This window comes from Erigeron canadensis, unplaced genomic scaffold (genome assembly GCF_010389155.1).
Source record: "Erigeron canadensis isolate Cc75 unplaced genomic scaffold, C_canadensis_v1 Conyza_canadensis_unscaffolded:343, whole genome shotgun sequence".
Lineage (NCBI taxonomy): Eukaryota > Viridiplantae > Streptophyta > Magnoliopsida > Asterales > Asteraceae > Erigeron > Erigeron canadensis.
In genome coordinates, this window is record NW_025215760.1 from 333 (window position 1) to 25,542 (window position 25,210).

Sequence of the window (25,210 nt, forward strand, 5' to 3'; positions counted from 1 at the left end):
GGCTCCGTTTTCGACGGGCGACCAGCCAAAACGACCGTTGGAACGAGGAGCATCAGCTGCGACGCTGGGAGCCCCTAGCGATGATAGTAAACAAAAGTGACACGAAACGCCCGTTCTTTTACACCACCGAGCATTTTATTTAGTTTTAGTTACGTGTATCTAGTAACATCGGTGGAAAAAGTATGGTTGACCGAAGAGCAACCCATGTCTAAAAGACGAACTACAAAAACAGAAAAAGGGTTGCAACACGAGGACTTCCCAGAGTCCCCATTCTAGTACTACTCTCGCCCAAGCGCGGTTAACTGCGGAGTTCTGATGGGATCCGGTGCATTAGCGCTGGTATGATCGCAACCGAAATACATCCTCCCTTTTATTCTTTTATCATTTACCGCATGAGGTTCCCTCCTTCCCCTTTTACCTGGATGTCGCCACCGACTTCCGCGAGCGCCTCTCCCGCCCCATGTGATCGGTGCTACGAAACAACTTTTAATGTAGGCCCAAGTGTACAAGCACAAGCCCTAGTGTATTTGGACGGTCCTTGGATGGGGGTATAAGGAGGCCTTCACTTAAACGGCCATAACTTGAGCTACCAGGCTCCGTTTTCGACGGGCGACCAGCCAAAACCGTTGGAACGAGGAGCATCAAGCTGCGACGCTGGGAGCCCCTAGCGATGATAGTAAACAAAAGTAGACACGAAAACGCCCGTTCTTTTACACCACCGAGCAGTTTATTTAGTTTTAGTTACGTGTATCATAGTAACATCGTGGAAGAAAAGTATGGTTGAACCGAAGAGCAACCCATGTCTAAAAGACGAACTACAAAAACAGAAAAAGGGTTGCAACACGAGGACTTCCCAGAGGGTCACCCATTCTAGTACTACTCTCGCCCAAGCGCGGTTAACTGCGGAGTTCTGATGGGATCCGGTGCATTAGCGCTGGTATGATCGCAACCGAATACATCCTCCCTTTTATTCTTTTATCATTTACCGCATGAGGTTCCCTCCTTCCCCTTTTACCTGGATGTCGCCACCGACTTCCGCGAGCGCCTCTCCCGCACCCATGTGATCGGTGCTACGAAACAACTTTTATGTAGCCCAAGTGTACAAGCACAAGCCCTATGTATTTGGACGGTCCTTGGATGGGGTATAAGGAGGCCTTCACTTAAACGGCCATAACTTGAGCTACCAGGCTCCGTTTTCGACGGGCGACCAGCCAAACGACCGTTGGAACGAGGAGCATCAAGCTGCGACGCTGGAGCCCCTAGCGATGATAGTAAACAAAGTAGACACGAAAACGCCCGTTCTTTTACACCACCGAGCAGTTTATTTAGTTTTAGTTACGTGTATCATAGTAACATCGTGGAAGAAAGTATGGTTGAACCGAAGAGCACCCATGTCTAAAAGACGAACTACAAAACAGAAAAAAGGTTGCAACACGAGGACTTCCCAGAGGGTCACCCATTCTAGTACTACTCTCGCCCAAGCGCGGTTAACTGCGAGTTCTGATGGGATCCGGTGCATTAGCGCTGGTATGATCGCAACCGAAATACATCCTCCCTTTTATTCTTTTATCATTTACCGCATGAGGTTCCCTCCTTCCCCTTTTACCTGGATGTCGCCACCGACTTCCGCGAGCGCCTCTCCCGCACCCATGTGATCGGTGCTACGAAACAACTTTTAATGTAGGCCCAAGTGTACAAGCACAAGCCCTAGTGTATTTGGACGGTCCTTGGATGGGGTATAAGGAGGCCTTCACTTAAACGGCCATAACTTGAGCTACCAGGCTCCGTTTTCGACGGGCGACCAGCCAAAACGACCGTTGGAACGAGGAGCATCAAGCTGCGACGCTGGGAGCCCCTAGCGATGATAGTAAACAAAAGTAGACACGAAAACGCCCGTTCTTTTACACCACCGAGCAGTTTATTTAGTTTTAGTTACGTGTATCATAGTAACATCGGTGGAAGAAAAGTATGGTTGAACCGAAGAGCAACCCATGTCTAAAAGACGAACTACAAAACAGAAAAAAGGTTGCAACACGAGGACTTCCCAGAGGGTCACCCATTCTAGTACTACTCTCGCCCAAGCGCGGTTAACTGCGGAGTTCTGATGGGATCCGGTGCATTAGCGCTGGTATGATCGCAACCGAAATACATCCTCCCTTTTATTCTTTTATCATTTACCGCATGAGGTTCCCTCCTTCCCCTTTTACCTGGATGTCGCCACCGACTTCCGCGAGCGCCTCTCCCGCACCCATGTGATCGGTGCTACGAAACAACTTTTAATGTAGGCCCAAGTGTACAAGCACAAGCCCTAGTGTATTTGGACGGTCCTTGGATGGGGTATAAGGAGGCCTTCACTTAAACGGCCATAACTTGAGCTACCAGGCTCCGTTTTCGACGGGCGACCAGCCAAAACGACCGTTGGAACGAGGAGCATCAAGCTGCGACGCTGGGAGCCCCTAGCGATGATAGTAAACAAAAGTAGACACGAAAACGCCCGTTCTTTTACACCACCGAGCAGTTTATTTAGTTTTAGTTACGTGTATCATAGTAACATCGGTGGAAGAAAAGTATGGTTGAACCGAAGAGCAACCCATGTCTAAAAGACGAACTACAAAACAGAAAAAAGGGTTGCAACACGAGGACTTCCCAGAGGGTCACCCATTCTAGTACTACTCTCGCCCAAGCGCGGTTAACTGCGGAGTTCTGATGGGATCCGGTGCATTAGCGCTGGTATGATCGCAACCGAAATACATCCTCCCTTTTATTCTTTTATCATTTACCGCATGAGGTTCCCTCCTTCCCCTTTTACCTGGATGTCGCCACCGACTTCCGCGAGCGCCTCTCCCGCACCCATGTGATCGGTGCTACGAAACAACTTTTAATGTAGGCCCAAGTGTACAAGCACAAGCCCTAGTGTATTTGGACGGTCCTTGGATGGGGTATAAGGAGGCCTTCACTTAAACGGCCATAACTTGAGCTACCAGGCTCCGTTTTCGACGGGCGACCAGCCAAAACGACCGTTGGAACGAGGAGCATCAAGCTGCGACGCTGGGAGCCCCTAGCGATGATAGTAAACAAAAGTAGACACGAAAACGCCCGTTCTTTTACACCACCGAGCAGTTTATTTAGTTTTAGTTACGTGTATCATAGTAACATCGGTGGAAGAAAAGTATGGTTGAACCGAAGAGCAACCCATGTCTAAAAGACGAACTACAAAAACAGAAAAAGGGTTGCAACACGAGGACTTCCCAGAGGGTCACCCATTCTAGTACTACTCTCGCCCAAGCGCGGTTAACTGCGGAGTTCTGATGGGATCCGGTGCATTAGCGCTGGTATGATCGCAACCGAAATACATCCTCCCTTTTATTCTTTTATCATTTACCGCATGAGGTTCCCTCCTTCCCCTTTTACCTGGATGTCGCCACCGACTTCCGCGAGCGCCTCTCCCGCACCCATGTGATCGGTGCTACGAAACAACTTTTAATGTAGGCCCAAGTGTACAAGCACAAGCCCTAGTGTATTTGGACGGTCCTTGGATGGGGGTATAAGGAGGCCTTCACTTAAACGGCCATAACTTGAGCTACCAGGCTCCGTTTTCGACGGGCGACCAGCCAAAACGACCGTTGGAACGAGGAGCATCAAGCTGCGACGCTGGGAGCCCCTAGCGATGATAGTAAACAAAAGTAGACACGAAAACGCCCGTTCTTTTACACCACCGAGCAGTTTATTTAGTTTTAGTTACGTGTATCATAGTAACATCGGTGGAAGAAAAGTATGGTTGAACCGAAGAGCAACCCATGTCTAAAAGACGAACTACAAAAACAGAAAAAAGGGTTGCAACACGAGGACTTCCCAGAGGGTCACCCATTCTAGTACTACTCTCGCCCAAGCGCGGTTAACTGCGGAGTTCTGATGGGATCCGGTGCATTAGCGCTGGTATGATCGCAACCGAAATACATCCTCCCTTTTATTCTTTTATCATTTACCGCATGAGGTTCCCTCCTTCCCCTTTTACCTGGATGTCGCCACCGACTTCCGCGAGCGCCTCTCCCGCACCCATGTGATCGGTGCTACGAAACAACTTTTAATGTAGGCCCAAGTGTACAAGCACAAGCCCTAGTGTATTTGGACGGTCCTTGGATGGGGGTATAAGGAGGCCTTCACTTAAACGGCCATAACTTGAGCTACCAGGCTCCGTTTTCGACGGGCGACCAGCCAAAACGACCGTTGGAACGAGGAGCATCAAGCTGCGACGCTGGGAGCCCCTAGCGATGATAGTAAACAAAAGTAGACACGAAAACGCCCGTTCTTTTACACCACCGAGCAGTTTATTTAGTTTTAGTTACGTGTATCATAGTAACATCGGTGGAAGAAAAGTATGGTTGAACCGAAGAGCAACCCATGTCTAAAAGACGAACTACAAAAACAGAAAAAAGGGTTGCAACACGAGGACTTCCCAGAGGGTCACCCATTCTAGTACTACTCTCGCCCAAGCGCGGTTAACTGCGGAGTTCTGATGGGATCCGGTGCATTAGCGCTGGTATGATCGCAACCGAAATACATCCTCCCTTTTATTCTTTTATCATTTACCGCATGAGGTTCCCTCCTTCCCCTTTTACCTGGATGTCGCCACCGACTTCCGCGAGCGCCTCTCCCGCACCCATGTGATCGGTGCTACGAAACAACTTTTAATGTAGGCCCAAGTGTACAAGCACAAGCCCTAGTGTATTTGGACGGTCCTTGGATGGGGTATAAGGAGGCCTTCACTTAAACGGCCATAACTTGAGCTACCAGGCTCCGTTTTCGACGGGCGACCAGCCAAAACGACCGTTGGAACGAGGAGCATCAAGCTGCGACGCTGGGAGCCCCTAGCGATGATAGTAAACAAAAGTAGACACGAAAACGCCCGTTCTTTTACACCACCGAGCAGTTTATTTAGTTTTAGTTACGTGTATCATAGTAACATCGGTGGAAGAAAAGTATGGTTGAACCGAAGAGCAACCCATGTCTAAAAGACGAACTACAAAAACAGAAAAAGGGTTGCAACACGAGGACTTCCCAGAGGGTCACCCATTCTAGTACTACTCTCGCCCAAGCGCGGTTAACTGCGGAGTTCTGATGGGATCCGGTGCATTAGCGCTGGTATGATCGCAACCGAAATACATCCTCCCTTTTATTCTTTTATCATTTACCGCATGAGGTTCCCTCCTTCCCCTTTTACCTGGATGTCGCCACCGACTTCCGCGAGCGCCTCTCCCGCACCCATGTGATCGGTGCTACGAAACAACTTTTAATGTAGGCCCAAGTGTACAAGCACAAGCCCTAGTGTATTTGGACGGTCCTTGGATGGGGGTATAAGGAGGCCTTCACTTAAACGGCCATAACTTGAGCTACCAGGCTCCGTTTTCGACGGGCGACCAGCCAAAACGACCGTTGGAACGAGGAGCATCAAGCTGCGACGCTGGGAGCCCCTAGCGATGATAGTAAACAAAAGTAGACACGAAAACGCCCGTTCTTTTACACCACCGAGCAGTTTATTTAGTTTTAGTTACGTGTATCATAGTAACATCGGTGGAAGAAAAGTATGGTTGAACCGAAGAGCAACCCATGTCTAAAAGACGAACTACAAAAACAGAAAAAGGGTTGCAACACGAGGACTTCCCAGAGGGTCACCCATTCTAGTACTACTCTCGCCCAAGCGCGGTTAACTGCGGAGTTCTGATGGGATCCGGTGCATTAGCGCTGGTATGATCGCAACCGAAATACATCCTCCCTTTTATTCTTTTATCATTTACCGCATGAGGTTCCCTCCTTCCCCTTTTACCTGGATGTCGCCACCGACTTCCGCGAGCGCCTCTCCCGCACCCATGTGATCGGTGCTACGAAACAACTTTTAATGTAGGCCCAAGTGTACAAGCACAAGCCCTAGTGTATTTGGACGGTCCTTGGATGGGGGTATAAGGAGGCCTTCACTTAAACGGCCATAACTTGAGCTACCAGGCTCCGTTTTCGACGGGCGACCAGCCAAAACGACCGTTGGAACGAGGAGCATCAAGCTGCGACGCTGGGAGCCCCTAGCGATGATAGTAAACAAAAGTAGACACGAAAACGCCCGTTCTTTTACACCACCGAGCAGTTTATTTAGTTTTAGTTACGTGTATCATAGTAACATCGGTGGAAGAAAAGTATGGTTGAACCGAAGAGCAACCCATGTCTAAAAGACGAACTACAAAAACAGAAAAAGGGTTGCAACACGAGGACTTCCCAGAGGGTCACCCATTCTAGTACTACTCTCGCCCAAGCGCGGTTAACTGCGGAGTTCTGATGGGATCCGGTGCATTAGCGCTGGTATGATCGCAACCGAAATACATCCTCCCTTTTATTCTTTTATCATTTACCGCATGAGGTTCCCTCCTTCCCCTTTTACCTGGATGTCGCCACCGACTTCCGCGAGCGCCTCTCCCGCACCCATGTGATCGGTGCTACGAAACAACTTTTAATGTAGGCCCAAGTGTACAAGCACAAGCCCTAGTGTATTTGGACGGTCCTTGGATGGGGGTATAAGGAGGCCTTCACTTAAACGGCCATAACTTGAGCTACCAGGCTCCGTTTTCGACGGGCGACCAGCCAAAACGACCGTTGGAACGAGGAGCATCAAGCTGCGACGCTGGGAGCCCCTAGCGATGATAGTAAACAAAAGTAGACACGAAAACGCCCGTTCTTTTACACCACCGAGCAGTTTATTTAGTTTTAGTTACGTGTATCATAGTAACATCGGTGGAAGAAAAGTATGGTTGAACCGAAGAGCAACCCATGTCTAAAAGACGAACTACAAAAACAGAAAAAGGGTTGCAACACGAGGACTTCCCAGAGGGTCACCCATTCTAGTACTACTCTCGCCCAAGCGCGGTTAACTGCGGAGTTCTGATGGGATCCGGTGCATTAGCGCTGGTATGATCGCAACCGAAATACATCCTCCCTTTTATTCTTTTATCATTTACCGCATGAGGTTCCCTCCTTCCCCTTTTACCTGGATGTCGCCACCGACTTCCGCGAGCGCCTCTCCCGCACCCATGTGATCGGTGCTACGAAACAACTTTTAATGTAGGCCCAAGTGTACAAGCACAAGCCCTAGTGTATTTGGACGGTCCTTGGATGGGGGTATAAGGAGGCCTTCACTTAAACGGCCATAACTTGAGCTACCAGGCTCCGTTTTCGACGGGCGACCAGCCAAAACGACCGTTGGAACGAGGAGCATCAAGCTGCGACGCTGGGAGCCCCTAGCGATGATAGTAAACAAAAGTAGACACGAAAACGCCCGTTCTTTTACACCACCGAGCAGTTTATTTAGTTTTAGTTACGTGTATCATAGTAACATCGGTGGAAGAAAAGTATGGTTGAACCGAAGAGCAACCCATGTCTAAAAGACGAACTACAAAAACAGAAAAAAGGGTTGCAACACGAGGACTTCCCAGAGGGTCACCCATTCTAGTACTACTCTCGCCCAAGCGCGGTTAACTGCGGAGTTCTGATGGGATCCGGTGCATTAGCGCTGGTATGATCGCAACCGAAATACATCCTCCCTTTTATTCTTTTATCATTTACCGCATGAGGTTCCCTCCTTCCCCTTTTACCTGGATGTCGCCACCGACTTCCGCGAGCGCCTCTCCCGCACCCATGTGATCGGTGCTACGAAACAACTTTTAATGTAGGCCCAAGTGTACAAGCACAAGCCCTAGTGTATTTGGACGGTCCTTGGATGGGGGTATAAGGAGGCCTTCACTTAAACGGCCATAACTTGAGCTACCAGGCTCCGTTTTCGACGGGCGACCAGCCAAAACGACCGTTGGAACGAGGAGCATCAAGCTGCGACGCTGGGAGCCCCTAGCGATGATAGTAAACAAAAGTAGACACGAAAACGCCCGTTCTTTTACACCACCGAGCAGTTTATTTAGTTTTAGTTACGTGTATCATAGTAACATCGGTGGAAGAAAAGTATGGTTGAACCGAAGAGCAACCCATGTCTAAAAGACGAACTACAAAAACAGAAAAAAGGGTTGCAACACGAGGACTTCCCAGAGGGTCACCCATTCTAGTACTACTCTCGCCCAAGCGCGGTTAACTGCGGAGTTCTGATGGGATCCGGTGCATTAGCGCTGGTATGATCGCAACCGAAATACATCCTCCCTTTTATTCTTTTATCATTTACCGCATGAGGTTCCCTCCTTCCCCTTTTACCTGGATGTCGCCACCGACTTCCGCGAGCGCCTCTCCCGCACCCATGTGATCGGTGCTACGAAACAACTTTTAATGTAGGCCCAAGTGTACAAGCACAAGCCCTAGTGTATTTGGACGGTCCTTGGATGGGGGTATAAGGAGGCCTTCACTTAAACGGCCATAACTTGAGCTACCAGGCTCCGTTTTCGACGGGCGACCAGCCAAAACGACCGTTGGAACGAGGAGCATCAAGCTGCGACGCTGGGAGCCCCTAGCGATGATAGTAAACAAAAGTAGACACGAAAACGCCCGTTCTTTTACACCACCGAGCAGTTTATTTAGTTTTAGTTACGTGTATCATAGTAACATCGGTGGAAGAAAAGTATGGTTGAACCGAAGAGCAACCCATGTCTAAAAGACGAACTACAAAAACAGAAAAAAGGGTTGCAACACGAGGACTTCCCAGAGGGTCACCCATTCTAGTACTACTCTCGCCCAAGCGCGGTTAACTGCGGAGTTCTGATGGGATCCGGTGCATTAGCGCTGGTATGATCGCAACCGAAATACATCCTCCCTTTTATTCTTTTATCATTTACCGCATGAGGTTCCCTCCTTCCCCTTTTACCTGGATGTCGCCACCGACTTCCGCGAGCGCCTCTCCCGCACCCATGTGATCGGTGCTACGAAACAACTTTTAATGTAGGCCCAAGTGTACAAGCACAAGCCCTAGTGTATTTGGACGGTCCTTGGATGGGGGTATAAGGAGGCCTTCACTTAAACGGCCATAACTTGAGCTACCAGGCTCCGTTTTCGACGGGCGACCAGCCAAAACGACCGTTGGAACGAGGAGCATCAAGCTGCGACGCTGGGAGCCCCTAGCGATGATAGTAAACAAAAGTAGACACGAAAACGCCCGTTCTTTTACACCACCGAGCAGTTTATTTAGTTTTAGTTACGTGTATCATAGTAACATCGGTGGAAGAAAAGTATGGTTGAACCGAAGAGCAACCCATGTCTAAAAGACGAACTACAAAAACAGAAAAAAGGGTTGCAACACGAGGACTTCCCAGAGGGTCACCCATTCTAGTACTACTCTCGCCCAAGCGCGGTTAACTGCGGAGTTCTGATGGGATCCGGTGCATTAGCGCTGGTATGATCGCAACCGAAATACATCCTCCCTTTTATTCTTTTATCATTTACCGCATGAGGTTCCCTCCTTCCCCTTTTACCTGGATGTCGCCACCGACTTCCGCGAGCGCCTCTCCCGCACCCATGTGATCGGTGCTACGAAACAACTTTTAATGTAGGCCCAAGTGTACAAGCACAAGCCCTAGTGTATTTGGACGGTCCTTGGATGGGGGTATAAGGAGGCCTTCACTTAAACGGCCATAACTTGAGCTACCAGGCTCCGTTTTCGACGGGCGACCAGCCAAAACGACCGTTGGAACGAGGAGCATCAAGCTGCGACGCTGGGAGCCCCTAGCGATGATAGTAAACAAAAGTAGACACGAAAACGCCCGTTCTTTTACACCACCGAGCAGTTTATTTAGTTTTAGTTACGTGTATCATAGTAACATCGGTGGAAGAAAAGTATGGTTGAACCGAAGAGCAACCCATGTCTAAAAGACGAACTACAAAAACAGAAAAAAGGGTTGCAACACGAGGACTTCCCAGAGGGTCACCCATTCTAGTACTACTCTCGCCCAAGCGCGGTTAACTGCGGAGTTCTGATGGGATCCGGTGCATTAGCGCTGGTATGATCGCAACCGAAATACATCCTCCCTTTTATTCTTTTATCATTTACCGCATGAGGTTCCCTCCTTCCCCTTTTACCTGGATGTCGCCACCGACTTCCGCGAGCGCCTCTCCCGCACCCATGTGATCGGTGCTACGAAACAACTTTTAATGTAGGCCCAAGTGTACAAGCACAAGCCCTAGTGTATTTGGACGGTCCTTGGATGGGGGTATAAGGAGGCCTTCACTTAAACGGCCATAACTTGAGCTACCAGGCTCCGTTTTCGACGGGCGACCAGCCAAAACGACCGTTGGAACGAGGAGCATCAAGCTGCGACGCTGGGAGCCCCTAGCGATGATAGTAAACAAAAGTAGACACGAAAACGCCCGTTCTTTTACACCACCGAGCAGTTTATTTAGTTTTAGTTACGTGTATCATAGTAACATCGGTGGAAGAAAAGTATGGTTGAACCGAAGAGCAACCCATGTCTAAAAGACGAACTACAAAAACAGAAAAAAGGGTTGCAACACGAGGACTTCCCAGAGGGTCACCCATTCTAGTACTACTCTCGCCCAAGCGCGGTTAACTGCGGAGTTCTGATGGGATCCGGTGCATTAGCGCTGGTATGATCGCAACCGAAATACATCCTCCCTTTTATTCTTTTATCATTTACCGCATGAGGTTCCCTCCTTCCCCTTTTACCTGGATGTCGCCACCGACTTCCGCGAGCGCCTCTCCCGCACCCATGTGATCGGTGCTACGAAACAACTTTTAATGTAGGCCCAAGTGTACAAGCACAAGCCCTAGTGTATTTGGACGGTCCTTGGATGGGGGTATAAGGAGGCCTTCACTTAAACGGCCATAACTTGAGCTACCAGGCTCCGTTTTCGACGGGCGACCAGCCAAAACGACCGTTGGAACGAGGAGCATCAAGCTGCGACGCTGGGAGCCCCTAGCGATGATAGTAAACAAAAGTAGACACGAAAACGCCCGTTCTTTTACACCACCGAGCAGTTTATTTAGTTTTAGTTACGTGTATCATAGTAACATCGGTGGAAGAAAAGTATGGTTGAACCGAAGAGCAACCCATGTCTAAAAGACGAACTACAAAAACAGAAAAAAGGGTTGCAACACGAGGACTTCCCAGAGGGTCACCCATTCTAGTACTACTCTCGCCCAAGCGCGGTTAACTGCGGAGTTCTGATGGGATCCGGTGCATTAGCGCTGGTATGATCGCAACCGAAATACATCCTCCCTTTTATTCTTTTATCATTTACCGCATGAGGTTCCCTCCTTCCCCTTTTACCTGGATGTCGCCACCGACTTCCGCGAGCGCCTCTCCCGCACCCATGTGATCGGTGCTACGAAACAACTTTTAATGTAGGCCCAAGTGTACAAGCACAAGCCCTAGTGTATTTGGACGGTCCTTGGATGGGGGTATAAGGAGGCCTTCACTTAAACGGCCATAACTTGAGCTACCAGGCTCCGTTTTCGACGGGCGACCAGCCAAAACGACCGTTGGAACGAGGAGCATCAAGCTGCGACGCTGGGAGCCCCTAGCGATGATAGTAAACAAAAGTAGACACGAAAACGCCCGTTCTTTTACACCACCGAGCAGTTTATTTAGTTTTAGTTACGTGTATCATAGTAACATCGGTGGAAGAAAAGTATGGTTGAACCGAAGAGCAACCCATGTCTAAAAGACGAACTACAAAAACAGAAAAAAGGGTTGCAACACGAGGACTTCCCAGAGGGTCACCCATTCTAGTACTACTCTCGCCCAAGCGCGGTTAACTGCGGAGTTCTGATGGGATCCGGTGCATTAGCGCTGGTATGATCGCAACCGAAATACATCCTCCCTTTTATTCTTTTATCATTTACCGCATGAGGTTCCCTCCTTCCCCTTTTACCTGGATGTCGCCACCGACTTCCGCGAGCGCCTCTCCCGCACCCATGTGATCGGTGCTACGAAACAACTTTTAATGTAGGCCCAAGTGTACAAGCACAAGCCCTAGTGTATTTGGACGGTCCTTGGATGGGGGTATAAGGAGGCCTTCACTTAAACGGCCATAACTTGAGCTACCAGGCTCCGTTTTCGACGGGCGACCAGCCAAAACGACCGTTGGAACGAGGAGCATCAAGCTGCGACGCTGGGAGCCCCTAGCGATGATAGTAAACAAAAGTAGACACGAAAACGCCCGTTCTTTTACACCACCGAGCAGTTTATTTAGTTTTAGTTACGTGTATCATAGTAACATCGGTGGAAGAAAAGTATGGTTGAACCGAAGAGCAACCCATGTCTAAAAGACGAACTACAAAAACAGAAAAAAGGGTTGCAACACGAGGACTTCCCAGAGGGTCACCCATTCTAGTACTACTCTCGCCCAAGCGCGGTTAACTGCGGAGTTCTGATGGGATCCGGTGCATTAGCGCTGGTATGATCGCAACCGAAATACATCCTCCCTTTTATTCTTTTATCATTTACCGCATGAGGTTCCCTCCTTCCCCTTTTACCTGGATGTCGCCACCGACTTCCGCGAGCGCCTCTCCCGCACCCATGTGATCGGTGCTACGAAACAACTTTTAATGTAGGCCCAAGTGTACAAGCACAAGCCCTAGTGTATTTGGACGGTCCTTGGATGGGGGTATAAGGAGGCCTTCACTTAAACGGCCATAACTTGAGCTACCAGGCTCCGTTTTCGACGGGCGACCAGCCAAAACGACCGTTGGAACGAGGAGCATCAAGCTGCGACGCTGGGAGCCCCTAGCGATGATAGTAAACAAAAGTAGACACGAAAACGCCCGTTCTTTTACACCACCGAGCAGTTTATTTAGTTTTAGTTACGTGTATCATAGTAACATCGGTGGAAGAAAAGTATGGTTGAACCGAAGAGCAACCCATGTCTAAAAGACGAACTACAAAAACAGAAAAAAGGGTTGCAACACGAGGACTTCCCAGAGGGTCACCCATTCTAGTACTACTCTCGCCCAAGCGCGGTTAACTGCGGAGTTCTGATGGGATCCGGTGCATTAGCGCTGGTATGATCGCAACCGAAATACATCCTCCCTTTTATTCTTTTATCATTTACCGCATGAGGTTCCCTCCTTCCCCTTTTACCTGGATGTCGCCACCGACTTCCGCGAGCGCCTCTCCCGCACCCATGTGATCGGTGCTACGAAACAACTTTTAATGTAGGCCCAAGTGTACAAGCACAAGCCCTAGTGTATTTGGACGGTCCTTGGATGGGGGTATAAGGAGGCCTTCACTTAAACGGCCATAACTTGAGCTACCAGGCTCCGTTTTCGACGGGCGACCAGCCAAAACGACCGTTGGAACGAGGAGCATCAAGCTGCGACGCTGGGAGCCCCTAGCGATGATAGTAAACAAAAGTAGACACGAAAACGCCCGTTCTTTTACACCACCGAGCAGTTTATTTAGTTTTAGTTACGTGTATCATAGTAACATCGGTGGAAGAAAAGTATGGTTGAACCGAAGAGCAACCCATGTCTAAAAGACGAACTACAAAAACAGAAAAAAGGGTTGCAACACGAGGACTTCCCAGAGGGTCACCCATTCTAGTACTACTCTCGCCCAAGCGCGGTTAACTGCGGAGTTCTGATGGGATCCGGTGCATTAGCGCTGGTATGATCGCAACCGAAATACATCCTCCCTTTTATTCTTTTATCATTTACCGCATGAGGTTCCCTCCTTCCCCTTTTACCTGGATGTCGCCACCGACTTCCGCGAGCGCCTCTCCCGCACCCATGTGATCGGTGCTACGAAACAACTTTTAATGTAGGCCCAAGTGTACAAGCACAAGCCCTAGTGTATTTGGACGGTCCTTGGATGGGGGTATAAGGAGGCCTTCACTTAAACGGCCATAACTTGAGCTACCAGGCTCCGTTTTCGACGGGCGACCAGCCAAAACGACCGTTGGAACGAGGAGCATCAAGCTGCGACGCTGGGAGCCCCTAGCGATGATAGTAAACAAAAGTAGACACGAAAACGCCCGTTCTTTTACACCACCGAGCAGTTTATTTAGTTTTAGTTACGTGTATCATAGTAACATCGGTGGAAGAAAAGTATGGTTGAACCGAAGAGCAACCCATGTCTAAAAGACGAACTACAAAAACAGAAAAAAGGGTTGCAACACGAGGACTTCCCAGAGGGTCACCCATTCTAGTACTACTCTCGCCCAAGCGCGGTTAACTGCGGAGTTCTGATGGGATCCGGTGCATTAGCGCTGGTATGATCGCAACCGAAATACATCCTCCCTTTTATTCTTTTATCATTTACCGCATGAGGTTCCCTCCTTCCCCTTTTACCTGGATGTCGCCACCGACTTCCGCGAGCGCCTCTCCCGCACCCATGTGATCGGTGCTACGAAACAACTTTTAATGTAGGCCCAAGTGTACAAGCACAAGCCCTAGTGTATTTGGACGGTCCTTGGATGGGGGTATAAGGAGGCCTTCACTTAAACGGCCATAACTTGAGCTACCAGGCTCCGTTTTCGACGGGCGACCAGCCAAAACGACCGTTGGAACGAGGAGCATCAAGCTGCGACGCTGGGAGCCCCTAGCGATGATAGTAAACAAAAGTAGACACGAAAACGCCCGTTCTTTTACACCACCGAGCAGTTTATTTAGTTTTAGTTACGTGTATCATAGTAACATCGGTGGAAGAAAAGTATGGTTGAACCGAAGAGCAACCCATGTCTAAAAGACGAACTACAAAAACAGAAAAAAGGGTTGCAACACGAGGACTTCCCAGAGGGTCACCCATTCTAGTACTACTCTCGCCCAAGCGCGGTTAACTGCGGAGTTCTGATGGGATCCGGTGCATTAGCGCTGGTATGATCGCAACCGAAATACATCCTCCCTTTTATTCTTTTATCATTTACCGCATGAGGTTCCCTCCTTCCCCTTTTACCTGGATGTCGCCACCGACTTCCGCGAGCGCCTCTCCCGCACCCATGTGATCGGTGCTACGAAACAACTTTTAATGTAGGCCCAAGTGTACAAGCACAAGCCCTAGTGTATTTGGACGGTCCTTGGATGGGGGTATAAGGAGGCCTTCACTTAAACGGCCATAACTTGAGCTACCAGGCTCCGTTTTCGACGGGCGACCAGCCAAAACGACCGTTGGAACGAGGAGCATCAAGCTGCGACGCTGGGAGCCCCTAGCGATGATAGTAAACAAAAGTAGACACGAAAACGCCCGTTCTTTTACACCACCGAGCAGTTTATTTAGTTTTAGTTACGTGTATCATAGTAACATCGGTGGAAGAAAAGTATGGTTGAACCGAAGAGCAACCCATGTCTAAAAGACGAACTACAAAAACAGAAAAAAGGGTTGCAACACGAGGACTTCCCAGAGGGTCACCCATTCTAGTACTACTCTCGCCCAAGCGCGGTTAACTGCGGAGTTCTGATGGGATCCGGTGCATTAGCGCTGGTATGATCGCAACCGAAATACATCCTCCCTTTTATTCTTTTATCATTTACCGCATGAGGTTCCCTCCTTCCCCTTTTACCTGGATGTCGCCACCGACTTCCGCGAGCGCCTCTCCCGCACCCATGTGATCGGTGCTACGAAACAACTTTTAATGTAGGCCCAAGTGTACAAGCACAAGCCCTAGTGTATTTGGACGGTCCTTGGATGGGGGTATAAGGAGGCCTTCACTTAAACGGCCATAACTTGAGCTACCAGGCTCCGTTTTCGACGGGCGACCAGCCAAAACGACCGTTGGAACGAGGAGCATCAAGCTGCGACGCTGGGAGCCCCTAGCGATGATAGTAAACAAAAGTAGACACGAAAACGCCCGTTCTTTTACACCACCGAGCAGTTTATTTAGTTTTAGTTACGTGTATCATAGTAACATCGGTGGAAGAAAAGTATGGTTGAACGAAGAGCAACCCATGTCTAAAAGACGAACTACAAAAACAGAAAAAAGGGTTGCAACACGAGGACTTCCCAGAGGGTCACCCATTCTAGTACTACTCTCGCCCAAGCGCGGTTAACTGCGGAGTTCTGATGGGATCCGGTGCATTAGCGCTGGTATGATCGCAACCGAAATACATCCTCCCTTTTATTCTTTTATCATTTACCGCATGAGGTTCCCTCCTTCCCCTTTTACCTGGATGTCGCCACCGACTTCCGCGAGCGCCTCTCCCGCACCCATGTGATCGGTGCTACGAAACAACTTTTAATGTAGGCCCAAGTGTACAAGCACAAGCCCTAGTGTATTTGGACGGTCCTTGGATGGGGGTATAAGGAGGCCTTCACTTAAACGGCCATAACTTGAGCTACCAGGCTCCGTTTTCGACGGGCGACCAGCCAAAACGACCGTTGGAACGAGGAGCATCAAGCTGCGACGCTGGGAGCCCCTAGCGATGATAGTAAACAAAAGTAGACACGAAAACGCCCGTTCTTTTACACCACCGAGCAGTTTATTTAGTTTTAGTTACGTGTATCATAGTAACATCGGTGGAAGAAAAGTATGGTTGAACCGAAGAGCAACCCATGTCTAAAAGACGAACTACAAAAACAGAAAAAAGGGTTGCAACACGAGGACTTCCCAGAGGGTCACCCATTCTAGTACTACTCTCGCCCAAGCGCGGTTAACTGCGGAGTTCTGATGGGATCCGGTGCATTAGCGCTGGTATGATCGCAACCGAAATACATCCTCCCTTTTATTCTTTTATCATTTACCGCATGAGGTTCCCTCCTTCCCCTTTTACCTGGATGTCGCCACCGACTTCCGCGAGCGCCTCTCCCGCACCCATGTGATCGGTGCTACGAAACAACTTTTAATGTAGGCCCAAGTGTACAAGCACAAGCCCTAGTGTATTTGGACGGTCCTTGGATGGGGGTATAAGGAGGCCTTCACTTAAACGGCCATAACTTGAGCTACCAGGCTCCGTTTTCGACGGGCGACCAGCCAAAACGACCGTTGGAACGAGGAGCATCAAGCTGCGACGCTGGGAGCCCCTAGCGATGATAGTAAACAAAAGTAGACACGAAAACGCCCGTTCTTTTACACCACCGAGCAGTTTATTTAGTTTTAGTTACGTGTATCATAGTAACATCGGTGGAAGAAAAGTATGGTTGAACCGAAGAGCAACCCATGTCTAAAAGACGAACTACAAAAACAGAAAAAAGGGTTGCAACACGAGGACTTCCCAGAGGGTCACCCATTCTAGTACTACTCTCGCCCAAGCGCGGTTAACTGCGGAGTTCTGATGGGATCCGGTGCATTAGCGCTGGTATGATCGCAACCGAAATACATCCTCCCTTTTATTCTTTTATCATTTACCGCATGAGGTTCCCTCCTTCCCCTTTTACCTGGATGTCGCCACCGACTTCCGCGAGCGCCTCTCCCGCACCCATGTGATCGGTGCTACGAAACAACTTTTAATGTAGGCCCAAGTGTACAAGCACAAGCCCTAGTGTATTTGGACGGTCCTTGGATGGGGGTATAAGGAGGCCTTCACTTAAACGGCCATAACTTGAGCTACCAGGCTCCGTTTTCGACGGGCGACCAGCCAAAACGACCGTTGGAACGAGGAGCATCAAGCTGCGACGCTGGGAGCCCCTAGCGATGATAGTAAACAAAAGTAGACACGAAAACGCCCGTTCTTTTACACCACCGAGCAGTTTATTTAGTTTTAGTTACGTGTATCATAGTAACATCGGTGGAAGAAAAGTATGGTTGAACCGAAGAGCAACCCATGTCTAAAAGACGAACTACAAAAACAGAAAAAAGGGTTGCAACACGAGGACTTCCCAGAGGGTCACCCATTCTAGTACTACTCTCGCCCAAGCGCGGTTAACTGCGGAGTTCTGATGGGATCCGGTGCATTAGCGCTGGTATGATCGCAACCGAAATACATCCTCCCTTTTATTCTTTTATCATTTACCGCATGAGGTTCCCTCCTTCCCCTTTTACCTGGATGTCGCCACCGACTTCCGCGAGCGCCTCTCCCGCACCCATGTGATCGGTGCTACGAAACAACTTTTAATGTAGGCCCAAGTGTACAAGCACAAGCCCTAGTGTATTTGGACGGTCCTTGGATGGGGGTATAAGGAGGCCTTCACTTAAACGGCCATAACTTGAGCTACCAGGCTCCGTTTTCGACGGGCGACCAGCCAAAACGACCGTTGGAACGAGGAGCATCAAGCTGCGACGCTGGGAGCCCCTAGCGATGATAGTAAACAAAAGTAGACACGAAAACGCCCGTTCTTTTACACCACCGAGCAGTTTATTTAGTTTTAGTTACGTGTATCATAGTAACATCGGTGGAAGAAAAGTATGGTTGAACCGAAGAGCAACCCATGTCTAAAAGACGAACTACAAAAACAGAAAAAAGGGTTGCAACACGAGGACTTCCCAGAGGGTCACCCATTCTAGTACTACTCTCGCCCAAGCGCGGTTAACTGCGGAGTTCTGATGGGATCCGGTGCATTAGCGCTGGTATGATCGCAACCGAAATACATCCTCCCTTTTATTCTTTTATCATTTACCGCATGAGGTTCCCTCCTTCCCCTTTTACCTGGATGTCGCCACCGACTTCCGCGAGCGCCTCTCCCGCACCCATGTGATCGGTGCTACGAAACAACTTTTAATGTAGGCCCAAGTGTACAAGCACAAGCCCTAGTGTATTTGGACGGTCCTTGGATGGGGGTATAAGGAGGCCTTCACTTAAACGGCCATAACTTGAGCTACCAGGCTCCGTTTTCGACGGGCGACCAGCCAAAACGACCGTTGGAACGAGGAGCATCAAGCTGCGACGCTGGGAGCCCCTAGCGATGATAGTAAACAAAAGTAGACACGAAAACGCCCGTTCTTTTACACCACCGAGCAGTTTATTTAGTTTTAGTTACGTGTATCATAGTAACATCGGTGGAAGAAAAGTATGGTTGAACCGAAGAGCAACCCATGTCTAAAAGACGAACTACAAAAACAGAAAAAAGGGTTGCAACACGAGGACTTCCCAGAGGGTCACCCATTCTAGTACTACTCTCGCCCAAGCGCGGTTAACTGCGGAGTTCTGATGGGATCCGGTGCATTAGCGCTGGTATGATCGCAACCGAAATACATCCTCCCTTTTATTCTTTTATCATTTACCGCATGAGGTTCCCTCCTTCCCCTTTTACCTGGATGTCGCCACCGACTTCCGCGAGCGCCTCTCCCGCACCCATGTGATCGGTGCTACGAAACAACTTTTAATGTAGGCCCAAGTGTACAAGCACAAGCCCTAGTGTATTTGGACGGTCCTTGGATGGGGGTATAAGGAGGCCTTCACTTAAACGGCCATAACTTGAGCTACCAGGCTCCGTTTTCGACGGGCGACCAGCCAAAACGACCGTTGGAACGAGGAGCATCAAGCTGCGACGCTGGGAGCCCCTAGCGATGATAGTAAACAAAAGTAGACACGAAAACGCCCGTTCTTTTACACCACCGAGCAGTTTATTTAGTTTTAGTTACGTGTATCATAGTAACATCGGTGGAAGAAAAGTATGGTTGAACCGAAGAGCAACCCATGTCTAAAAGACGAACTACAAAAACAGAAAAAAGGGTTGCAACACGAGGACTTCCCAGAGGGTCACCCATTCTAGTACTACTCTCGCCCAAGCGCGGTTAACTGCGGAGTTCTGATGGGATCCGGTGCATTAGCGCTGGTATGATCGCAACCGAAATACATCCTCCCTTTTATTCTTTTATCATTTACCGCATGAGGTTCCCTCCTTCCCCTTTTACCTGGATGTCGCCACCGACTTCCGCGAGCGCCTCTCCCGCACCCATGTGATCGGTGCTACGAAACAACTTTTAATGTAGGCCCAAGTGTACAAGCACAAGCCCTAGTGTATTTGGACGGTCCTTGGATGGGGGTATAAGGAGGCCTTCACTTAAACGGCCATAACTTGAGCTACCAGGCTCCGTTTTCGACGGGCGACCAGCCAAAACGACCGTTGGAACGAGGAGCATCAAGCTGCGACGCTGGGAGCCCCTAGCGATGATAGTAAACAAAAGTAGACACGAAAACGCCCGTTCTTTTACACCACCGAGCAGTTTATTTAGTTTTAGTTACGTGTATCATAGTAACATCGGTGGAAGAAAAGTATGGTTGAACCGAAGAGCAACCCATGTCTAAAAGACGAACTACAAAAACAGAAAAAAGGGTTGCAACACGAGGACTTCCCAGAGGGTCACCCATTCTAGTACTACTCTCGCCCAAGCGCGGTTAACTGCGGAGTTCTGATGGGATCCGGTGCATTAGCGCTGGTATGATCGCAACCGAAATACATCCTCCCTTTTATTCTTTTATCATTTACCGCATGAGGTTCCCTCCTTCCCTTTTACCTGGATGTCGCCACCGACTTCCGCGAGCGCCTCTCCCGCACCCATGTGATCGGTGCTACGAAACAACTTTTAATGTAGGCCCAAGTGTACAAGCACAAGCCCTAGTGTATTTGGACGGTCCTTGGATGGGGGTATAAGGAGGCCTTCACTTAAACGGCCATAACTTGAGCTACCAGGCTCCGTTTTCGACGGGCGACCAGCCAAAACGACCGTTGGAACGAGGAGCATCAAGCTGCGACGCTGGGAGCCCCTAGCGATGATAGTAAACAAAAGTAGACACGAAAACGCCCGTTCTTTTACACCACCGAGCAGTTTATTTAGTTTTAGTTACGTGTATCATAGTAACATCGGTGGAAGAAAAGTATGGTTGAACCGAAGAGCAACCCATGTCTAAAAGACGAACTACAAAAACAGAAAAAAGGGTTGCAACACGAGGACTTCCCAGAGGGTCACCCATTCTAGTACTACTCTCGCCCAAGCGCGGTTAACTGCGGAGTTCTGATGGGATCCGGTGCATTAGCGCTGGTATGATCGCAACCGAAATACATCCTCCCTTTTATTCTTTTATCATTTACCGCATGAGGTTCCCTCCTTCCCCTTTTACCTGGATGTCGCCACCGACTTCCGCGAGCGCCTCTCCCGCACCCATGTGATCGGTGCTACGAAACAACTTTTAATGTAGGCCCAAGTGTACAAGCACAAGCCCTAGTGTATTTGGACGGTCCTTGGATGGGGGTATAAGGAGGCCTTCACTTAAACGGCCATAACTTGAGCTACCAGGCTCCGTTTTCGACGGGCGACCAGCCAAAACGACCGTTGGAACGAGGAGCATCAAGCTGCGACGCTGGGAGCCCCTAGCGATGATAGTAAACAAAAGTAGACACGAAAACGCCGTTCTTTTACACCACCGAGCAGTTTATTTAGTTTTAGTTACGTGTATCATAGTAACATCGGTGGAAGAAAAGTATGGTTGAACCGAAGAGCAACCCATGTCTAAAAGACGAACTACAAAAACAGAAAAAAGGGTTGCAACACGAGGACTTCCCAGAGGGTCACCCATTCTAGTACTACTCTCGCCCAAGCGCGGTTAACTGCGGAGTTCTGATGGGATCCGGTGCATTAGCGCTGGTATGATCGCAACCGAAATACATCCTCCCTTTTATTCTTTATCATTTACCGCATGAGGTTCCCTCCTTCCCTTTTACCTGGATGTCGCCACCGACTTCCGCGAGCGCCTCTCCCGCACCCATGTGATCGGTGCTACGAAACAACTTTTAATGTAGGCCCAAGTGTACAAGCACAAGCCCTAGTGTATTTGGACGGTCCTTGGATGGGGGTATAAGGAGGCCTTCACTTAAACGGCCATAACTTGAGCTACCAGGCTCCGTTTTCGACGGGCGACCAGCCAAAACGACCGTTGGAACGAGGAGCATCAAGCTGCGACGCTGGGAGCCCCTAGCGATGATAGTAAACAAAAGTAGACACGAAAACGCCCGTTCTTTTACACCACGAGCAGTTTATTAGTTTTAGTTACGTGTATCATAGTAACATCGGTGGAAGAAAAGTATGGTTGAGCCGAAGAGCAACCCATGTCTAAAAGACGAACTACAAAAACAGAAAAAAGGGTTGCAACACGAGGACTTCCCAGAGGGTCACCCATTCTAGTACTACTCTCGCCCAAGCGCGGTTAACTGCGGAGTTCTGATGGGATCCGGTGCATTAGCGCTGGTATGATCGCAACCGAAATACATCCTCCCTTTATTCTTTTATCATTTACCGCATGAGGTTCCCTCCTTCCCTTTACCTGGATGTCGCCACCGACTTCCGCGAGCGCCTCTCCCGCACCCATGTGATCGGTGCTACGAAACAACTTTTAATGTAGGCCCAAGTGTACAAGCACAAGCCCTAGTGTATTTGGACGGTCCTTGGATGGGGGTATAAGGAGGCCTTCACTTAAACGGCCATAACTTGAGCTACCAGGCTCCGTTTTCGACGGGCGACCAGCCAAAACGACGTTGGAACGAGGAGCATCAAGCTGCGACGCTGGGAGCCCTAGCGATGATAGTAAACAAAAGTAGACACGAAAACGCCCGTTCTTTACACCACCGAGCAGTTTATTTAGTTTTAGTTACGTGTATCATAGTAACATCGGTGGAAGAAAAGTATGGTTGAACCGAAGAGCAACCCATGTCTAAAAGACGAACTACAAAAACAGAAAAAAGGGTTGCAACACGAGGACTTCCCAGAGGGTCACCCATTCTAGTACTACTCGCCCAAGCGCGGTTAACTGCGGAGTTCTGATGGGATCCGGTGCATTAGCGCTGGTATGATCGCAACCGAAATACATCCTCCTTTTATTCTTTTATCATTACCGCATGAGGTTCCCTCTTCCCCTTTACCTGGATGTCGCCACCGACTTCCGCGAGCGCCTCTCCCGCACCCATGTGATCGGTGCTACGAAACAACTTTTAATGTAGGCCCAAGTGTACAAGCACAAGCCCTAGTGTATTTGGACGGTCCTTGGATGGGGGTATAAGGAGGCCTTCACTTAAACGGCCATAACTTGAGCTACCAGGCTCGTTTTCGACGGGCGACCAGCCAAAACGACCGTTGGAACGAGGAGCATCAAGCTGCGACGCTGGGAGCCCTAGCGATGATAGTAAACAAAAGTAGACACGAAAACGCCGTTCTTTTACACCACCGAGCAGTTATTTAGTTTAGTACGTGTATCATAGTAACATCGGTGGAAGAAAAGTATGGTGACCGAAGAGCAACCCATGTCTAAAAGACGAACTACAAAACAGAAAAAAAGGGTTGCAACACGAGGACTTCCCAGAGGGTCACCCATTCTAGTACTACTCTCGCCCAAGCGCGGTTAACTGCGGAGTTCTGATGGGATCCGGTGCATTAGCTGGTATGATCGCAACCGAAATACATCCTCCCTTTTATTCTTTTATCATTACCGCATGAGGTTCCCTCCTTCCCCTTTACCTGGATGTCGCCACCGACTTCCGCGAGCGCCTCTCCCGCACCCATGTGATCGGTGCTACGAAACAACTTTTAATGTAGGCCCAAGTGTACAAGCACAAGCCTAGTGTATTTGGACGGTCCTTGGATGGGGGTATAAGGAGGCCTTCACTTAAACGGCCAAACTTGAGCTACCAGGCTCCGTTTCGAGGGCGACCAGCCAAAACGACCGTTGGAACGAGGAGCATCAAGCTGCGACGCTGGGAGCCCTAGCGATGATAGTAAACAAAAGTAGACACGAAAACGCCCGTTCTTTACACACCGAGCAGTTTATTTAGTTTTAGTTACGTGTATCATAGTAACATCGGTGGAAGAAAAGTATGGTTGAACCGAAAAGAACCCATGTCTAAAAGACGAACTACAAAAACAGAAAAAAGGGTTGCAACACGAGGACTTCCCAGAGGGCACCCATTCTAGTACTACTCTCGCCCAAGCGCGGTAACTGCGGAGTTTGATGGGATCCGGTGCATTAGCGCTGGTATGATCGCAACCGAAATACATCCTCCCTTATTCTTTTATCATTACCGCATGAGGTTCCCTCCTTCCCCTTTACCTGGATGTCGCCACCGACTTCCGCGAGAGCCTCTCCCGCACCCATGTGATCGGTGCTACGAAACACTTTTAATGTAGGCCCAAGTGTACAAGCACAAGCCCTAGTGTATTGGACGGTCCTTGGATGGGGGGTATAAGGAGGCCTTCACTTAAACGGCCATAACTTGAGCTACCAGGCTCGTTTTCGACGGGCGACCAGCCAAAACGACGTTGGAACGAGGAGCATCAAGCTGCGACGCTGGGAGCCCTAGCGATGATAGTAACAAAAGTAGACACGAAAACGCCCGTTCTTTTACACCACCGAGCAGTTTATTTAGTTTTAGTACGGTCTCATAGTACATCGGTGGAAGAAAAGTATGGTTGAACCGGAAGAGCAACCCATGTCTAAAAGACGAACTACAAAAACAGAAAAAAGGGTTGCAACACGAGGACTTCCCAGAGGGTCACCCATTCTAGTACTACTCTCGCCCAAGCGCGGTTAACTGCGGAGTTCTGATGGGATCCGGTGCATTAGCGCTGGTATGATCGCAACCGAAATACATTCCCTTTTATTTTATCATTTACCGCATGAGGTTCCTCCTTCCCTTTTACCTGGATGTCGCCACCGACTTCCGCGAGCGCCTCTCCGCACCATGTGATCGGTGCTACGAAACAACTTTAATGTAGGCCCAAGTGTACAAGCACAAGCACCTAGCACAGGTAGGTATTGGACGGTCCTTGGATGGGGGTATAGGAGGCTTCACTAAACGGCCATAACTTGAGCTACAAGGCTCCGTTTTCGACGGGCGACCAGCCAAACGACCGTTGGAACGAGGAGCATCAAGCTGCGACGCTGGGAGCCCTAGCGATGATAGTAAACAAAGTAGACACGAAAACGCGTTCTTTTACACCACGAGCAGTTTATTTAGTTTTAGTTACGTGTATCATAGTAACATCGGTGGAAGAAAGTTGGTTGAACCGAAGAGCAACCCATGTCTAAAGACGAACTACAAAAACAGAAAAAAGGGTTGCAACACGAGGACTTCCCAGAGGGTCACCCATTCTAGTACTCTCGCCCAAGCGCGGTTAACTGCGGAGTTCTGATGGGATCCGGTGCATTAGCGTGGTATGATCGCAACCGAAATACATCCTCCCTTTTATTTTATCATTTACCGCATGAGGTTCCCTCCTTCCCTTTTACTGGATGTCGCCACCGACTTCCGCGAGCGCCTCTCCCGCACCATGTGATCGGTGCTACGAAACAACTTTAATGTAGGCCAAGTGTACAAGCACAAGCCCTAGTGTATTTGGACGGTCCTTGGATGGGGGTATAAGG

General features: G+C 49.4%; 41 non-coding genes and 1 pseudogene across 41 annotated transcripts; all 42 read right to left on the reverse strand.

Annotated features, from left to right (window-relative positions):
* Nucleotides 1-237: 237 nt before the first annotated feature.
* Nucleotides 238-353, reverse strand: LOC122584525. Its single transcript, XR_006321537.1, has one exon. It is a non-coding gene; the product is annotated as a 5S ribosomal RNA (ribosomal RNA).
* A 479-nt stretch (nt 354-832) lies between these two features.
* Nucleotides 833-951, reverse strand: LOC122584485. Its single transcript, XR_006321499.1, has one exon. It is a non-coding gene; the product is annotated as a 5S ribosomal RNA (ribosomal RNA).
* Nucleotides 952-1,423: 472 nt separating this feature from the next.
* Nucleotides 1,424-1,541, reverse strand: LOC122584523. The gene has a single exon (XR_006321535.1). It is a non-coding gene; the product is annotated as a 5S ribosomal RNA (ribosomal RNA).
* A 482-nt stretch (nt 1,542-2,023) lies between these two features.
* Nucleotides 2,024-2,142, reverse strand: LOC122584521. The gene has a single exon (XR_006321533.1). It is a non-coding gene; the product is annotated as a 5S ribosomal RNA (ribosomal RNA).
* A 483-nt stretch (nt 2,143-2,625) lies between these two features.
* LOC122584496 lies at nt 2,626-2,744 on the reverse strand. The gene has a single exon (XR_006321510.1). It is a non-coding gene; the product is annotated as a 5S ribosomal RNA (ribosomal RNA).
* Nucleotides 2,745-3,227: 483 nt separating this feature from the next.
* LOC122584508 lies at nt 3,228-3,346 on the reverse strand. Its single transcript, XR_006321521.1, has one exon. It is a non-coding gene; the product is annotated as a 5S ribosomal RNA (ribosomal RNA).
* A 485-nt stretch (nt 3,347-3,831) lies between these two features.
* Nucleotides 3,832-3,950, reverse strand: LOC122584520. Its single transcript, XR_006321532.1, has one exon. It is a non-coding gene; the product is annotated as a 5S ribosomal RNA (ribosomal RNA).
* Nucleotides 3,951-4,435: 485 nt separating this feature from the next.
* On the reverse strand, nt 4,436-4,554 carry LOC122584528. Its single transcript, XR_006321539.1, has one exon. It is a non-coding gene; the product is annotated as a 5S ribosomal RNA (ribosomal RNA).
* Nucleotides 4,555-5,037: 483 nt separating this feature from the next.
* Nucleotides 5,038-5,156, reverse strand: LOC122584486. Its single transcript, XR_006321500.1, has one exon. It is a non-coding gene; the product is annotated as a 5S ribosomal RNA (ribosomal RNA).
* A 484-nt stretch (nt 5,157-5,640) lies between these two features.
* Nucleotides 5,641-5,759, reverse strand: LOC122584487. Its single transcript, XR_006321501.1, has one exon. It is a non-coding gene; the product is annotated as a 5S ribosomal RNA (ribosomal RNA).
* A 484-nt stretch (nt 5,760-6,243) lies between these two features.
* Nucleotides 6,244-6,362, reverse strand: LOC122584488. Its single transcript, XR_006321502.1, has one exon. It is a non-coding gene; the product is annotated as a 5S ribosomal RNA (ribosomal RNA).
* A 484-nt stretch (nt 6,363-6,846) lies between these two features.
* LOC122584489 lies at nt 6,847-6,965 on the reverse strand. The gene has a single exon (XR_006321503.1). It is a non-coding gene; the product is annotated as a 5S ribosomal RNA (ribosomal RNA).
* Nucleotides 6,966-7,450: 485 nt separating this feature from the next.
* LOC122584490 lies at nt 7,451-7,569 on the reverse strand. Its single transcript, XR_006321504.1, has one exon. It is a non-coding gene; the product is annotated as a 5S ribosomal RNA (ribosomal RNA).
* A 485-nt stretch (nt 7,570-8,054) lies between these two features.
* On the reverse strand, nt 8,055-8,173 carry LOC122584491. Its single transcript, XR_006321505.1, has one exon. It is a non-coding gene; the product is annotated as a 5S ribosomal RNA (ribosomal RNA).
* A 485-nt stretch (nt 8,174-8,658) lies between these two features.
* LOC122584492 lies at nt 8,659-8,777 on the reverse strand. The gene has a single exon (XR_006321506.1). It is a non-coding gene; the product is annotated as a 5S ribosomal RNA (ribosomal RNA).
* Nucleotides 8,778-9,262: 485 nt separating this feature from the next.
* Nucleotides 9,263-9,381, reverse strand: LOC122584493. Its single transcript, XR_006321507.1, has one exon. It is a non-coding gene; the product is annotated as a 5S ribosomal RNA (ribosomal RNA).
* Nucleotides 9,382-9,866: 485 nt separating this feature from the next.
* On the reverse strand, nt 9,867-9,985 carry LOC122584494. Its single transcript, XR_006321508.1, has one exon. It is a non-coding gene; the product is annotated as a 5S ribosomal RNA (ribosomal RNA).
* Nucleotides 9,986-10,470: 485 nt separating this feature from the next.
* On the reverse strand, nt 10,471-10,589 carry LOC122584495. Its single transcript, XR_006321509.1, has one exon. It is a non-coding gene; the product is annotated as a 5S ribosomal RNA (ribosomal RNA).
* A 485-nt stretch (nt 10,590-11,074) lies between these two features.
* LOC122584498 lies at nt 11,075-11,193 on the reverse strand. Its single transcript, XR_006321511.1, has one exon. It is a non-coding gene; the product is annotated as a 5S ribosomal RNA (ribosomal RNA).
* A 485-nt stretch (nt 11,194-11,678) lies between these two features.
* Nucleotides 11,679-11,797, reverse strand: LOC122584499. The gene has a single exon (XR_006321512.1). It is a non-coding gene; the product is annotated as a 5S ribosomal RNA (ribosomal RNA).
* Nucleotides 11,798-12,282: 485 nt separating this feature from the next.
* LOC122584500 lies at nt 12,283-12,401 on the reverse strand. Its single transcript, XR_006321513.1, has one exon. It is a non-coding gene; the product is annotated as a 5S ribosomal RNA (ribosomal RNA).
* A 485-nt stretch (nt 12,402-12,886) lies between these two features.
* On the reverse strand, nt 12,887-13,005 carry LOC122584501. Its single transcript, XR_006321514.1, has one exon. It is a non-coding gene; the product is annotated as a 5S ribosomal RNA (ribosomal RNA).
* Nucleotides 13,006-13,490: 485 nt separating this feature from the next.
* LOC122584502 lies at nt 13,491-13,609 on the reverse strand. The gene has a single exon (XR_006321515.1). It is a non-coding gene; the product is annotated as a 5S ribosomal RNA (ribosomal RNA).
* A 485-nt stretch (nt 13,610-14,094) lies between these two features.
* LOC122584503 lies at nt 14,095-14,213 on the reverse strand. The gene has a single exon (XR_006321516.1). It is a non-coding gene; the product is annotated as a 5S ribosomal RNA (ribosomal RNA).
* A 485-nt stretch (nt 14,214-14,698) lies between these two features.
* Nucleotides 14,699-14,817, reverse strand: LOC122584504. The gene has a single exon (XR_006321517.1). It is a non-coding gene; the product is annotated as a 5S ribosomal RNA (ribosomal RNA).
* Nucleotides 14,818-15,302: 485 nt separating this feature from the next.
* LOC122584505 lies at nt 15,303-15,421 on the reverse strand. The gene has a single exon (XR_006321518.1). It is a non-coding gene; the product is annotated as a 5S ribosomal RNA (ribosomal RNA).
* Nucleotides 15,422-15,905: 484 nt separating this feature from the next.
* LOC122584506 lies at nt 15,906-16,024 on the reverse strand. The gene has a single exon (XR_006321519.1). It is a non-coding gene; the product is annotated as a 5S ribosomal RNA (ribosomal RNA).
* Nucleotides 16,025-16,509: 485 nt separating this feature from the next.
* On the reverse strand, nt 16,510-16,628 carry LOC122584507. Its single transcript, XR_006321520.1, has one exon. It is a non-coding gene; the product is annotated as a 5S ribosomal RNA (ribosomal RNA).
* Nucleotides 16,629-17,113: 485 nt separating this feature from the next.
* Nucleotides 17,114-17,232, reverse strand: LOC122584509. The gene has a single exon (XR_006321522.1). It is a non-coding gene; the product is annotated as a 5S ribosomal RNA (ribosomal RNA).
* A 485-nt stretch (nt 17,233-17,717) lies between these two features.
* Nucleotides 17,718-17,836, reverse strand: LOC122584510. Its single transcript, XR_006321523.1, has one exon. It is a non-coding gene; the product is annotated as a 5S ribosomal RNA (ribosomal RNA).
* A 485-nt stretch (nt 17,837-18,321) lies between these two features.
* Nucleotides 18,322-18,440, reverse strand: LOC122584511. Its single transcript, XR_006321524.1, has one exon. It is a non-coding gene; the product is annotated as a 5S ribosomal RNA (ribosomal RNA).
* Nucleotides 18,441-18,925: 485 nt separating this feature from the next.
* Nucleotides 18,926-19,044, reverse strand: LOC122584512. Its single transcript, XR_006321525.1, has one exon. It is a non-coding gene; the product is annotated as a 5S ribosomal RNA (ribosomal RNA).
* Nucleotides 19,045-19,529: 485 nt separating this feature from the next.
* On the reverse strand, nt 19,530-19,648 carry LOC122584514. The gene has a single exon (XR_006321526.1). It is a non-coding gene; the product is annotated as a 5S ribosomal RNA (ribosomal RNA).
* Nucleotides 19,649-20,133: 485 nt separating this feature from the next.
* On the reverse strand, nt 20,134-20,252 carry LOC122584515. Its single transcript, XR_006321527.1, has one exon. It is a non-coding gene; the product is annotated as a 5S ribosomal RNA (ribosomal RNA).
* Nucleotides 20,253-20,736: 484 nt separating this feature from the next.
* LOC122584516 lies at nt 20,737-20,855 on the reverse strand. The gene has a single exon (XR_006321528.1). It is a non-coding gene; the product is annotated as a 5S ribosomal RNA (ribosomal RNA).
* Nucleotides 20,856-21,339: 484 nt separating this feature from the next.
* LOC122584517 lies at nt 21,340-21,458 on the reverse strand. Its single transcript, XR_006321529.1, has one exon. It is a non-coding gene; the product is annotated as a 5S ribosomal RNA (ribosomal RNA).
* A 481-nt stretch (nt 21,459-21,939) lies between these two features.
* On the reverse strand, nt 21,940-22,058 carry LOC122584518. Its single transcript, XR_006321530.1, has one exon. It is a non-coding gene; the product is annotated as a 5S ribosomal RNA (ribosomal RNA).
* Nucleotides 22,059-22,537: 479 nt separating this feature from the next.
* On the reverse strand, nt 22,538-22,654 carry LOC122584522. The gene has a single exon (XR_006321534.1). It is a non-coding gene; the product is annotated as a 5S ribosomal RNA (ribosomal RNA).
* A 473-nt stretch (nt 22,655-23,127) lies between these two features.
* On the reverse strand, nt 23,128-23,244 carry LOC122584524. Its single transcript, XR_006321536.1, has one exon. It is a non-coding gene; the product is annotated as a 5S ribosomal RNA (ribosomal RNA).
* A 475-nt stretch (nt 23,245-23,719) lies between these two features.
* On the reverse strand, nt 23,720-23,835 carry LOC122584527 (annotated as a pseudogene).
* A 474-nt stretch (nt 23,836-24,309) lies between these two features.
* On the reverse strand, nt 24,310-24,428 carry LOC122584519. The gene has a single exon (XR_006321531.1). It is a non-coding gene; the product is annotated as a 5S ribosomal RNA (ribosomal RNA).
* A 471-nt stretch (nt 24,429-24,899) lies between these two features.
* Nucleotides 24,900-25,014, reverse strand: LOC122584526. Its single transcript, XR_006321538.1, has one exon. It is a non-coding gene; the product is annotated as a 5S ribosomal RNA (ribosomal RNA).
* Nucleotides 25,015-25,210: the final 196 nt, after the last annotated feature.